The sequence below is a fragment of the Ambystoma mexicanum genome (assembly GCF_040938575.1).
Source record: "Ambystoma mexicanum isolate Mex_15411 chromosome 12 unlocalized genomic scaffold, UKY_AmexF1_1 Mex_chr12_unloc.1, whole genome shotgun sequence".
Lineage (NCBI taxonomy): Eukaryota > Metazoa > Chordata > Amphibia > Caudata > Ambystomatidae > Ambystoma > Ambystoma mexicanum.
The window spans coordinates 6480148-6492225 of NW_027182322.1; the positions used below are offsets into that span (position 1 = coordinate 6480148).

General features: G+C 45.2%; 1 non-coding gene across 1 annotated transcript; it reads left to right on the forward strand.

The window, feature by feature from the left end:
* Window positions 1–11014: 11014 nt before the first annotated feature.
* Window positions 11015–11086, forward strand: TRNAH-GUG (transfer RNA histidin (anticodon GUG)). Its single transcript has one exon. It is a non-coding gene; the product is annotated as a tRNA-His (tRNA).
* The last annotated feature ends 992 nt before the right edge of the window (window positions 11087–12078 follow it).

Sequence of the window (12078 nt, forward strand, 5' to 3'; positions counted from 1 at the left end):
TCAATAACCACTAGCTTGATTAAGACATATGTATTGCAGCAACAGTATTTCCCAGTTACAAATGGGAATAAAAACAACATCCGCGAGGGATTGAACCAACGACATTTAACTGATGTTGCCAATGGAGCGCGTTACAGAGAGCGCGAGGTCCCGCCTTTACAGTCACACGCTGATGATAATACAGATGTTTAAATAAACAGGCATATCTGTGGACTTGTGGTCTTTCTACATTGGGACTCATAGTCTAGTCCGAGGCTATTGTAGGCACTGGCGTATCTTTTAGTGGAATGAGAGGCATTCTGTAGTCGCGTGAAAGGACCTTTCAAGTCAATCTGATCTGTATTGTCCTGTGAAAAAAAGCGTTCTTAGACACAGTGAGGAGTTTTTGGGGATAATGGGAAAATAATTTCCAACTAAATGACAGGAATTTCTTAGTCCAATCATGAGGTGTGCTAGGCTTTTTTATACTGTGGCGGAAAGAGAGAGAGTATAACAGTCATTATAAATAAAGGGCCAAGGAAGTGACTGTTTATGGAAGGAACAATTTGCACATAGTTTTAGAATGTGGTCAGGAGGAGGACAATGTGCTTACACATATGAAACATTAGAAGGTAGGCATTATGGAAGCACATATATTTCTTTATTTTTATTGTATTTGGGGAGAGGGGGTTAATATAGCACGTCCAATGTGGAAAAGTGCTTTCCATAGCACCTTGCAGGTGGGCGACATCTAGATCTGTGCAGTAGCCACCCATGCCCCAGACGTCAAAGAGAACAAGAAGTTACACATGTTGGAAGTGAGGGTGAGACATTGAGGAGATATGATCCCCGTATGAAGCCGAGAAAAGGAGGAGGCGTGAACGTGCATCCATGTATGCAGGCGAGAAGGGAAGGAGCATTGGTCATGCATCCCTGCATGAGGGTGAGACAGGGAGGAGATATGATCCCCGTATGAAGCCTAGAGAAGGAGGAGGCGTGAACGAGCATCCATGTATGCGGGCGAGACAGGAAGGAGCGTTGGTCATGCATCCCTGCATGAGGGTGAGACAGGGAGGAGATATGATCCCCGTTTGAAGCCGAGAGAAGGAGGAGGCGTGAACGTGCATCCATGTATGCGGGCGAGACAGGAAGGAGCATTGGTCATGCATCCCTGCATGAGGGTGAGACAGGGAGGAGATATGATCCCCGTATGAAGCCGAGAGAAGGAGGAGGCGTGAACGTGCATGCATGTATGCGGGCGAGACGGGAAGGAGCATTGGTCATGCATCCCTTCCTGAGGGTGAGACAGGGAGGAGATAAAATCCCCGTATTAAGCCGAGAGAACGAGAAGACATGAACGTGCATCCATGTATGCGGGCGAGAAGGGAAGGAGCATTGGTCATGCATCCCTGCATGAGGGTGAGACAGGGAGGAGATAAAATCCCTGTATGAAGCCAAGAGAACGAGGCGGCATGAACATGCATCCCTGTATGCAGGTGTGACATGGAGTCATCATGAACATGCATCCCTTTATAAGGACATAACATGGAGGACACATGAACATGAATGCCTGAATTTTATGTTGGTGGCCTTCGGGTGATTTGGCACATGCAATTGGCGAAGAGCACTTCTCCTGTGCAAAAAAATAAATTTACTATTAGCACCCCGGAGGGAGCCTCTGCACTTCTTATAGGGAGAAAACTCTGCAATGGAAGGGGACAGGGTCAATAACAGCTGTAAACTCTCACAAGACCATCACTGCTCTCACACTTTCCTGCTCTCAGGCTGGCGGGCCATTATCGGCCCTGGCTGCCGCACCATTGCCAGGTTTGTGTAACTATATTATTTCTAATTGGCTCCACTTTGATGACTTTCATTTGGATTCTGACTTGATTATTGAGATCTTAAATAAGTGACTGGGGATCAGGTGTCCACTTATTCTCATGGATAACATCACAACCAACCTTTAATTCAAACATGAGTCATGAAATCACAGATGGAGTACAGCTTATGATAGAGGTGGAACGTCACATTGTAGCAGCCCAAGTAGCTCGCCGTGATCGTGCGGTGAGGCAATGTCACGGCAGTTGGGCAGATATTTTAGAATTTCCATTAATACATTGGCAATCTCTGTGGAGGACTGAAACAATTCGATATGTCCTGTTACTGTTATGAACCTTTTGTTTCTTTAATGCTCTTTGCACACTTTTTCATCGGGTGACTGTAATGTATTTCAACCAAATCTAATTAAGAGCGCATTATGTGGTGACATTTGCAGTACATGAAACATTATAACACTGCCATTTACGTCAATAACCACTAGCTTGATTAAGACATATGTATTGCAGCGACAGTATTTCCCAGTTACAAATGGGAATAAAAACAACATCCGCGAGGGATTGAACCAACGACATTTAACTGATGTTGCCAATGGAGCGCGTTACAGAGAGCGCGAGGTCCCGCCTTTACAGTCACACGCTGATGATAATACAGATGTTTAAATAAATTGGCATATCTGTGGACTTGTGGTCTTTCTACATTGGGACTCATAGTCTAGTCCTAGGCTATTGTAGGCACTTGTGTATCTTTTAGTGGAATGAGAGGCATTCTGTAGTCGCGTGAAAGGACCTTTCAAGTCAATCTGGTCTGTATTGTCCTGTGAAAAAAAGCATTCTTAGACACAGTGAGGAGTTTTTGGGGATAATGGGAAAATCATTTCCAACTAAATGACAGAAATTTCTTAGTCCAATCATGAGGTGTGCTAGGCTTTTTTATACTGTGGCGGAAAGAGAGAGAGTATAACAGTCATTATAAATAAAGGGCCAAGGAAGTGACAGTTTATGGAAGGAACAATTTGCACATAGTTTTAGAATGTGGTCAGGAGGAGGACAATGTGCTTACAACTATGAAACATTAGAAGGTAGACATTATGGAAGCACATATATTTCTTTATTTTTATTGTATTTGGGGAGAGGGGGCTAATATAGCACGTCCAATGTGGAAAAGTGCTTTCCATAGCACCTTGCAGGTGGGCGACATCTAGAGCTGTGCAGTAGCCGCCCATGCCCCAGACGTCAAAGAGAACAAGAAGTTACACATGTTGGAAGTGAGGGTGAGACATTGAGGAGATATGATCCCCGTATGAAGCCGAGAGAAGGAGAGGCGTGAACGTGCATCCATGTATGCAGGCGAGAAGGGAAGGAGCATTGGTCATGCATCCCTGCATGAGGGTGAGACAGGGAGGAGATATGATCCCCGTATGAAGCCGAGAGAAGGAGGAGGCGTGAACGTGCATCCATGTATGCGGGCGAGACAGGAAGGAGCATTGGTCATGCATCCCTGCATGAGGGTGAGACAGGGAGGAGATATGATCCCCGTATGAAGCCGAGAGAAGGAGGAGGCGTGAATGTGCATCCATGTATGCGGGCGAGACGGGAAGGAGCATTGGTCATGCATCCCTTCCTGAGGGTGAGACAGGGAGGAGATAAAATCCCGGTATGAAGCCGAGAGAACGAGGAGACATGAACGTGCATCCATGTATGCGGGCGAGAAGGGAAGGAGCATTGGTCATGCATCCCTGCATGAGGGTGAGACAGGGAGGAGATAAAATCCCTGTATGAAGCCAAGAGAACGAGGCGGCATGAACATGCATCCTTGTATGCAGGTGTGACATGGAGTCATCATGAACATGCATCCCTTTATAAGGACATAACATGGAGGACGCATGAACATGAATGCCTGAATTTTATGGTGGTGGCCTTCGGGTGATTTGGCACGTGCAATTGGTGAAGAGCACTTCTCCTGCGCAAAAAAATAAATGTACTATTAGCACCCCGGAGGGAGCCTCTGCACTTCTTATAGGGAGAAAACTCTGCAATGGAAGGGGACAGGGTCAATAACAGCTGTAAACTCTCACAAGACCATCACTGCTCTCACACTTTCCTGCTCTCAGGCTGGCGGGCCATTATCGGCCCTGGCTGCCGCACCATTGCCAGGTTTGTGTAACTATATTATTTCTAATTGGCTCCACTTTGATGACTTTCATTTGGATTCTGACTTGATTATTGAGATCTTAAATAAGTGACTGGGGATCAGGTGTCCACTTATTCTCATGGATAACATCACAACCAACCTTTAATTCAAACATGAGTCATGACATCACAGATGGAGTACAGCTTATGATAGAGGTGGAACGTCACATTGTAGCAGCCCAAGTAGCTTGCCGTGATCATATAGTGGTTAGTACTCTGCGTTGTGGCCGCAGCAACCTCGGTTCGAATCCGAGTCACGGCATTGCGGTGAGGCAATGTCACGGCAGTTGGGCAGATATTTTAGAATTTCCATTAATACATTGGCAATCTCTGTGGAGGACTGAAACAATTCGATATGTCCTGTTACTGTTATGAACCTTTTGTTTCTTTAATGCTCTTTGCACACTTTTTCATCGGGTGACTGTAATGTATTTCAACCAAATCTAATTAAGAGCGCATTATGTGGTGACATTTGCAGTACATGAAACATTATAACACTGCCATTTACGTCAATAACCACTAGCTTGATTAAGACATATGTATTGCAGCGACAGTATTTCCCAGTTACAAATGGGAATAAAAACAACATCCGCGAGGGATTGAACCAACGACATTTAACTGATGTTGCCAATGGAGCGCGTTACAGAGAGCGCGAGGTCCCGCCTTTACAGTCACATGCTGATGATAATACAGATGTTTAAATAAGCAGGCATATCTGTGGACTTGTGGTCTTTCTACATTGGGACTCATAGTCTAGTCCTAGGCTATTGTAGGCACTGGCCTATCTTTTAGTGGAATGAGAGGCATTCTGTAGTCGCGTGAAAGGACCTTTCAAGTCAATCTGATCTGTATTGTCCTGTGAAAAAAAGCATTCTTAGACACAGTGAGGAGTTTTTGGGGATAATGGGAAAATCATTTCCAACTAAATGACAGGAATTTCTTAGTCCAATCATGAGGTGTGCTAGGCTTTTTTATACTGTGGCGGAAAGAGAGAGAGTATAACAGTCATTATAAATAAAGGGCCAAGGAAGTGACAGTTTATGGAAGGAACAATTTGCACATAGTTTTAGAATGTGGTCAGGAGGAGGACAATGTGCTTACACATATGAAACATTAGAAGGTAGACATTATGGAAACACATATATTTCTTTATTTTTATTGTATTTGGGGAGAGGGGGCTAATATAGCACGTCCAATGTGGAAAAGTGCTTTCCATAGCACCTTGCAGGTGGGCGACATCTAGAGCTGTGCAGTAGCCGCCCATGCCCCAGACGTCAAAGAGAACAAGAAGTTACACATGTTGGAAGTGAGGGTGAGACATTGAGGAGATATGATCCCCGTATGAAGCCGAGAGAAGGAGAGGCGTGAACGTGCATCCATGTATGCAGGCGAGAAGGGAAGGAGCATTGGTCATGCATCCCTGCATGAGGGTGAGACAGGGAGGAGATATGATCCCCGTATGAAGCCGAGAGAAGGAGGAGGCGTGAACGTGCATCCATGTATGCGGGCGAGACAGGAAGGAGCATTGGTCATGCATCCCTGCATGATGGTGAGACAGGGAGGAGATATGATCCCCGTATGAAGCCGAGAGAAGGAGGAGGCGTGAATGTGCATCCATGTATGCGGGCGAGACGGGAAGGAGCATTGGTCATGCATCCCTTCCTGAGGGTGAGACAGGGAGGAGATAAAATCCCCGTATGAAGCCGAGAGAACGAGGAGACATGAACGTGCATCCATGTATGCGGGCGAGAAGGGAAGGAGCATTGGTCATGCATCCCTGCATGAGGGTGAGACAGGGAGGAGATAAAATCCCTGTATGAAGCCAAGAGAACGAGGCGGCATGAACATGCATCCTTGTATGCAGGTGTGACATGGAGTCATCATGAACATGCATCCCTTTATAAGGACATAACATGGAGGACGCATGAACATGAATGCCTGAATTTTATGGTGGTGGCCTTCGGGTGATTTGGCACGTGCAATTGGTGAAGAGCACTTCTCCTGCGCAAAAAAATTAATTTACTATTAGCACCCCGGAGGGAGCCTCTGCACTTCTTATAGGGAGAAAACTCTGCAATGGAAGGGGACAGGGTCAATAACAGCTGTAAACTCTCACAAGACCATCACTGCTCTCACACTTTCCTGCTCTCAGGCTGGCCGGCCATTATCGGCCCTGGCTGCCGCACCATTGCCAGGTTTGTGTAACTATATTATTTCTAATTGGCTCCACTTTGATGACTTTCATTTGGATAATGACTTGATTATTGAGATCTTAAATAAGTGACTGGGGATCAGGTGTCCACTTATTCTCATGGATAACATCACAACCAACCTTTAATTCAAACATGAGTCATGACATCACAGATGGAGTACAGCTTATGATAGAGGTGGAACGTCACATTGTAGCAGCCCAAGTAGCTTGCCGTGATCATATAGTGGTTAGTACTCTGCGTTGTGGCCGCAGCAACCTCGGTTCGAATCCGAGTCACGGCATTGCGGTGAGGCAATGTCACGGCAGTTGGGCAGATATTTTAGAATTTCCATTAATACATTGGCAATCTCTGTGGAGGACTGAAACAATTCGATATGTCCTGTTACTGTTATGAACCTTTTGTTTCTTTAATGCTCTTTGCACACTTTTTCATCGGGTGACTGTAATGTATTTCAACCAAATCTAATTAAGAGCGCATTATGTGGTGACATTTGCAGTACATGAAACATTATAACACTGCCATTTACGTCAATAACCACTAGCTTGATTAAGACATATGTATTGCAGCGACAGTATTTCCCAGTTACAAATGGGAATAAAAACAACATCCGCGAGGGATTGAACCAACGACATTTAACTGATGTTGCCAATGGAGCGCGTTACAGAGAGCGCGAGGTCCCGCCTTTACAGTCACACGCTGATGATAATACAGATGTTTAAATAAACAGGCATATCTGTGGACTTGTGGTCTTTCTACATTGGGACTCATATTCTAGTCCTAGGCTATTGTAGGCACTGGCGTATCTTTTAGTGGAATGAGAGTCATTCTGTAGTCGCGTGAAAGGACCTTTCAAGTCAATCTGATCTGTATTGTCCTGTGAAAAAAAGCGTTCTTAGACACAGTGAGGAGTTTTTGGGGATAATGGGAAAATCATTTCCAACTAAATGACAGGAATTTCTTAGTCCAATCATGAGGTGTGCTAGGCTTTTTTATACTGTGGCGGAAAGAGAGAGAGTATAACAGTCATTATAAATAAAGGGCCAAGGAAGTGACAGTTTATGGAAGGAACAATTTGCACATAGTTTTAGAATGTGGTCAGGAGGAGGACAATGTGCTTACACATATGAAACATTAGAAGGTAGACATTATGGAAGCACATATATTTCTTTATTTTTATTGTATTTGGGGAGAGGGGGTTAATATAGCACGTCCAATGTGGAAAAGTGCTTTCCATAGCACCTTGCAGGTGGGCGACATCTAGAGCTGTGCAGTAGCCACCCATGCCCCAGACGTCAAAGAGAACAAGAAGTTACACATGTTGGAAGTGAGGGTGAGACATTGAGGAGATATGATCCCCGTATGAAGCCGAGAGAAGGAGGAGGCGTGAACGTGCATCCATGTATGCGGGCGAGAAGGGAAGGAGCATTGGTCATGCATCCCTGCATGAGGGTGAGACAGGGAGGAGATATGATCCCCGTATGAAGCCGAGAGAAGGAGGAGGCATGAACATGCATCCATGTATGCGGGCGAGACAGGAAGGAGCATTGGTCATGCATCCCTGCATGAGGGTGAGACAGGGAGGAGATATGATCCCCGTATGAAGCCGAGAGAAGGAGGAGGCGTGAACGTGCATCCATGTATGCAGGCGAGAAGGGAAGGAGCATTGGTCATGCATCCCTGCATGAGGGTGAGACAGGGAGGAGATATGATCCCCGTATGAAGCCGAGAGAAGGAGGAGGCGTGAACGTGCATCCATGTATGCGGGCGAGACAGGAAGGAGCATTGGTCATGCATCCCTGCATGAGGGTGAGACAGGGAGGAGATATGATCCCCGTATGAAGCCAAGAGAAGGAGGAGGCATGAACGTGCATCCATGTATGCGGGCGAGACGGGAAGGAGCATTGGTCATGCATCCCTTCCTGAGGGTGAGACAAGGAGGAGATAAAATCCCCGTATGAAGCCGAGAGAACGAGGAGACATGAACGTGCATCCATGTATGCGGGCGAGAAGGGAAGGAGCATTGGTAATGCATCCCTGCATGAGGGTGAGACAGGGAGGAGATAAAATCCCTGTATGAAGCCAAGAGAACGAGGCGGCATGAACATGCATCCTTGTATGCAGGTGTGACATGGAGTCATCATGAACATGCATCCCTTTATAAGGACATAACATGGAGGACGCATGAACATGAATGCCTGAATTTTATGGTGGTGGCCTTCGGGTGATTTGGCACGTGCAATTGGTGAAGAGCACTTCTCCTGCGCAAAAAAATAAATGTACTATTAGCACCCCGGAGGGAGCCTCTGCACTTCTTATAGGGAGAAAACTCTGCAATGGAAGGGGACAGGGTCAATAACAGCTGTAAACTCTCACAAGACCATCACTGCTCTCACACTTTCCTGCTCTCAGGCTGGCGGGCCATTATCGGCCCTGGCTGCCGCACCATTGCCAGGTTTGTGTAACTATATTATTTCTAATTGGCTCCACTTTGATGACTTTCATTTGGATAATGACTTGATTATTGAGATCTTAAATAAGTGACTGGGGATCAGGTGTCCACTTATTCTCATGGATAACATCACAACCAACCTTTAATTCAAACATGAGTCATGACATCACAGATGGAGTACAGCTTATGATAGAGGTGGAACGTCACATTGTAGCAGCCCAAGTAGCTTGCCGTGATCATATAGTGGTTAGTACTCTGCGTTGTGGCCGCAGCAACCTCGGTTCGAATCCGAGTCACGGCATTGCGGTGAGGCAATGTCACGGCAGTTGGGCAGATATTTTAGAATTTCCATTAATACATTGGCAATCTCTGTGGAGGACTGAAACAATTCGATATGTCCTGTTACTGTTATGAACCTTTTGTTTCTTTAATGCTCTTTGCACACTTTTTCATCGGGTGACTGTAATGTATTTCAACCAAATCTAATTAAGAGCGCATTATGTGGTGACATTTGCAGTACATGAAACATTATAACACTGCCATTTACGTCAATAACCACTAGCTTGATTAAGACATATGTATTGCAGCAACAGTATTTCCCAGTTACAAATGGGAATAAAAACAACATCCGCGAGGGATTGAACCAACGACATTTAACTGATGTTGCCAATGGAGCGCGTTACAGAGAGCGCGAGGTCCCGCCTTTACAGTCACACGCTGATGATAATTCAGATGTTTAAATAAACAGGCATATCTGTGGACTTGTGGTCTTTCTACATTGGGACTCATAGTCTAGTCCTAGGCTACTGTAGGCACTGGCGTATCTTTTAGTGGAATGAGAGGCATTCTGTAGTCATGTGAAAGGACCTTTCAAGTCAATCTGATCTGTATTGTCCTGTGAAAAAAAGCGTTCTTAGACACAGTGAGGAGTTTTTGGGGATAATGGGAAAATCATTTCCAACTAAATGACAGGAATTTCTTAGTCCAATCATGAGGTGTGCTAGGCTTTTTTATACTGTGGCGGAAAGAGAGAGAGTATAACAGTCATTATAAATAAAGGGCCAAGGAAGTGACAGTTTATGGAAGGAACAATTTGCACATAGTTTTAGAATGTGGTCAGGAGGAGGACAATGTGCTTACACATATGAAACATTAGAAGGTAGACATTATGGAAGCACATATATTTCTTTATTTTTATTGTATTTGGGGAGAGGGGGTTAATATAGCACGTCCAATGTGGAAAAGTGCTTTCCATAGCACCTTGCAGGTGGGCGACATCTAGAGCTGTGCAGTAGCCACCCATGCCCCAGACGTCAAAGAGAACAAGAAGTTACACATGTTGGAAGTGAGGGTGAGACATTGAGGAGATATGATCCCCGTATGAAGCCGAGAGAAGGAGGAGGCGTGAACGTGCATCCATGTATGCGGGCGAGACAGGAAGGAGCATTGGTCATGCATCCCTGCATGAGGGTGAGACAGGGAGGAGATATGATCCCCGTATGAAGCCGAGAGAAGGAGGAGGCGTGAATGTGCATCCATGTATGCGGGCGAGACGGGAAGGAGCATTGGTCATGCATCCCTTCCTGAGGGTGAGACAGGGAGGAGATAAAATCCCCGTATGAAGCCGAGAGAACGAGGAGACATGAACGTGCATCCATGTATTCGGGCGAGAAGGGAAGGAGCATTGGTCATGCATCCCTGCATGAGGGTGAGACAGGGAGGAGATAAAATCCCTGTATGAAGCCAAGCGAACGAGGCGGCATGAACATGCATCCTTGTATGCAGGTGTGACATGGAGTCATCATGAACATGCATCCCTTTATAAGGACATAACATGGAGGACGCATGAACATGAATGCCTGAATTTTATGGTGGTGGCCTTCGGGTGATTTGGCACGTGCAATTGGTGAAGAGCACTTCTCCTGCGCAAAAAAATTAATTTACTATTAGCACCCCGGAGGGAGCCTCTGCACTTCTTATAGGGAGAAAACTCTGCAATGGAAGGGGACAGGGTCAATAACAGCTGTAAACTCTCACAAGACCATCACTGCTCTCACACTTTCCTGCTCTCAGGCTGGCGGGCCATTATCGGCCCTGGCTGCCGCACCATTGCCAGGTTTGTGTAACTATATTATTTCTAATTGGCTCCACTTTGATTACTTTCATTTGGATTATGACTTGATTATTGAGATCTTAAATAAGTGACTGGGGATCAGGGGTCCACTTATTCCCATGGATAACATCACAACCAACCTTTAATTCAAACATGAGTCATGACATCACAGATGGAGTACAGCTTATGATAGAGGTGGAACGTCACATTGTGGCAGCCCAAGTAGCTCGCCGTGATCGTATAGTGGTTAGTACTCTGCGTTGTGGCCGCAGCAACCTCGGTTCGAATCCGAGTCACGGCATTGCGGTGAGGCAATGTCACGGCAGTTGGGCAGATATTTTAGAATTTCCATTAATACATTGGCAATCTCTGTGGAGGACTGAAACAATTCGATATGTCCTGTTACTGTTATGAACCTTTTGTTTCTTTAATGCTCTTTGCACACTTTTTCATCGGGTGACTGTAATGTATTTCAACCAAATCTAATTAAGAGCGCATTATGTGGTGACATTTGCAGTACATGAAACATTATAACACTGCCATTTACGTCAATAACCACTAGCTTGATTAAGACATATGTATTGCAGCGACAGTATTTCCCAGTTACAAATGGGAATAAAAACAACATCCGCGAGGGATTGAACCAACGACATTTAACTGATGTTGCCAATGGAGCGCGTTACAGAGAGCGCGAGGTCCCGCCTTTACAGTCACACGCTGATGATAATACAGATGTTTAAATAAACAGGCATATCTGTGGACTTGTGGTCTTTCTACATTGGGACTCATAGTCTAGTCCTAGGCTATTGTAGGCACTGGCGTATCTTTTAGTGGAATGAGAGTCATTCTGTAGTCGCGTGAAAGGACCTTTCAAGTCAATCTGATCTGTATTGTCCTGTGAAAAAAAGCGTTCTTAGACACAGTGAGGAGTTTTTGGGGATAATGGGAAAATCATTTCCAACTAAATGACAGGAATTTCTTAGTCCAATCATGAGGTGTGCTAGGCTTTTTTATACTGTGGCGGAAAGAGAGAGAGTATAACAGTCATTATAAATAAAGGGCCAAGGAAGTGACAGTTTATGGAAGGAACAATTTGCACATAGTTTTAGAATGTGGTCAGGAGGAGGACAATGTGCTTACACATATGAAACATTAGAAGGTAGACATTATGGAAGCACATATATTTCTTTATTTTTATTGTATTTGGGGAGAGGGGGTTAATATAGCACGTCCAATGTGGAAAAGTGCTTTCCATAGCACCTTGCAGGTGGGCGACATCTAGAGCTGTGCAGT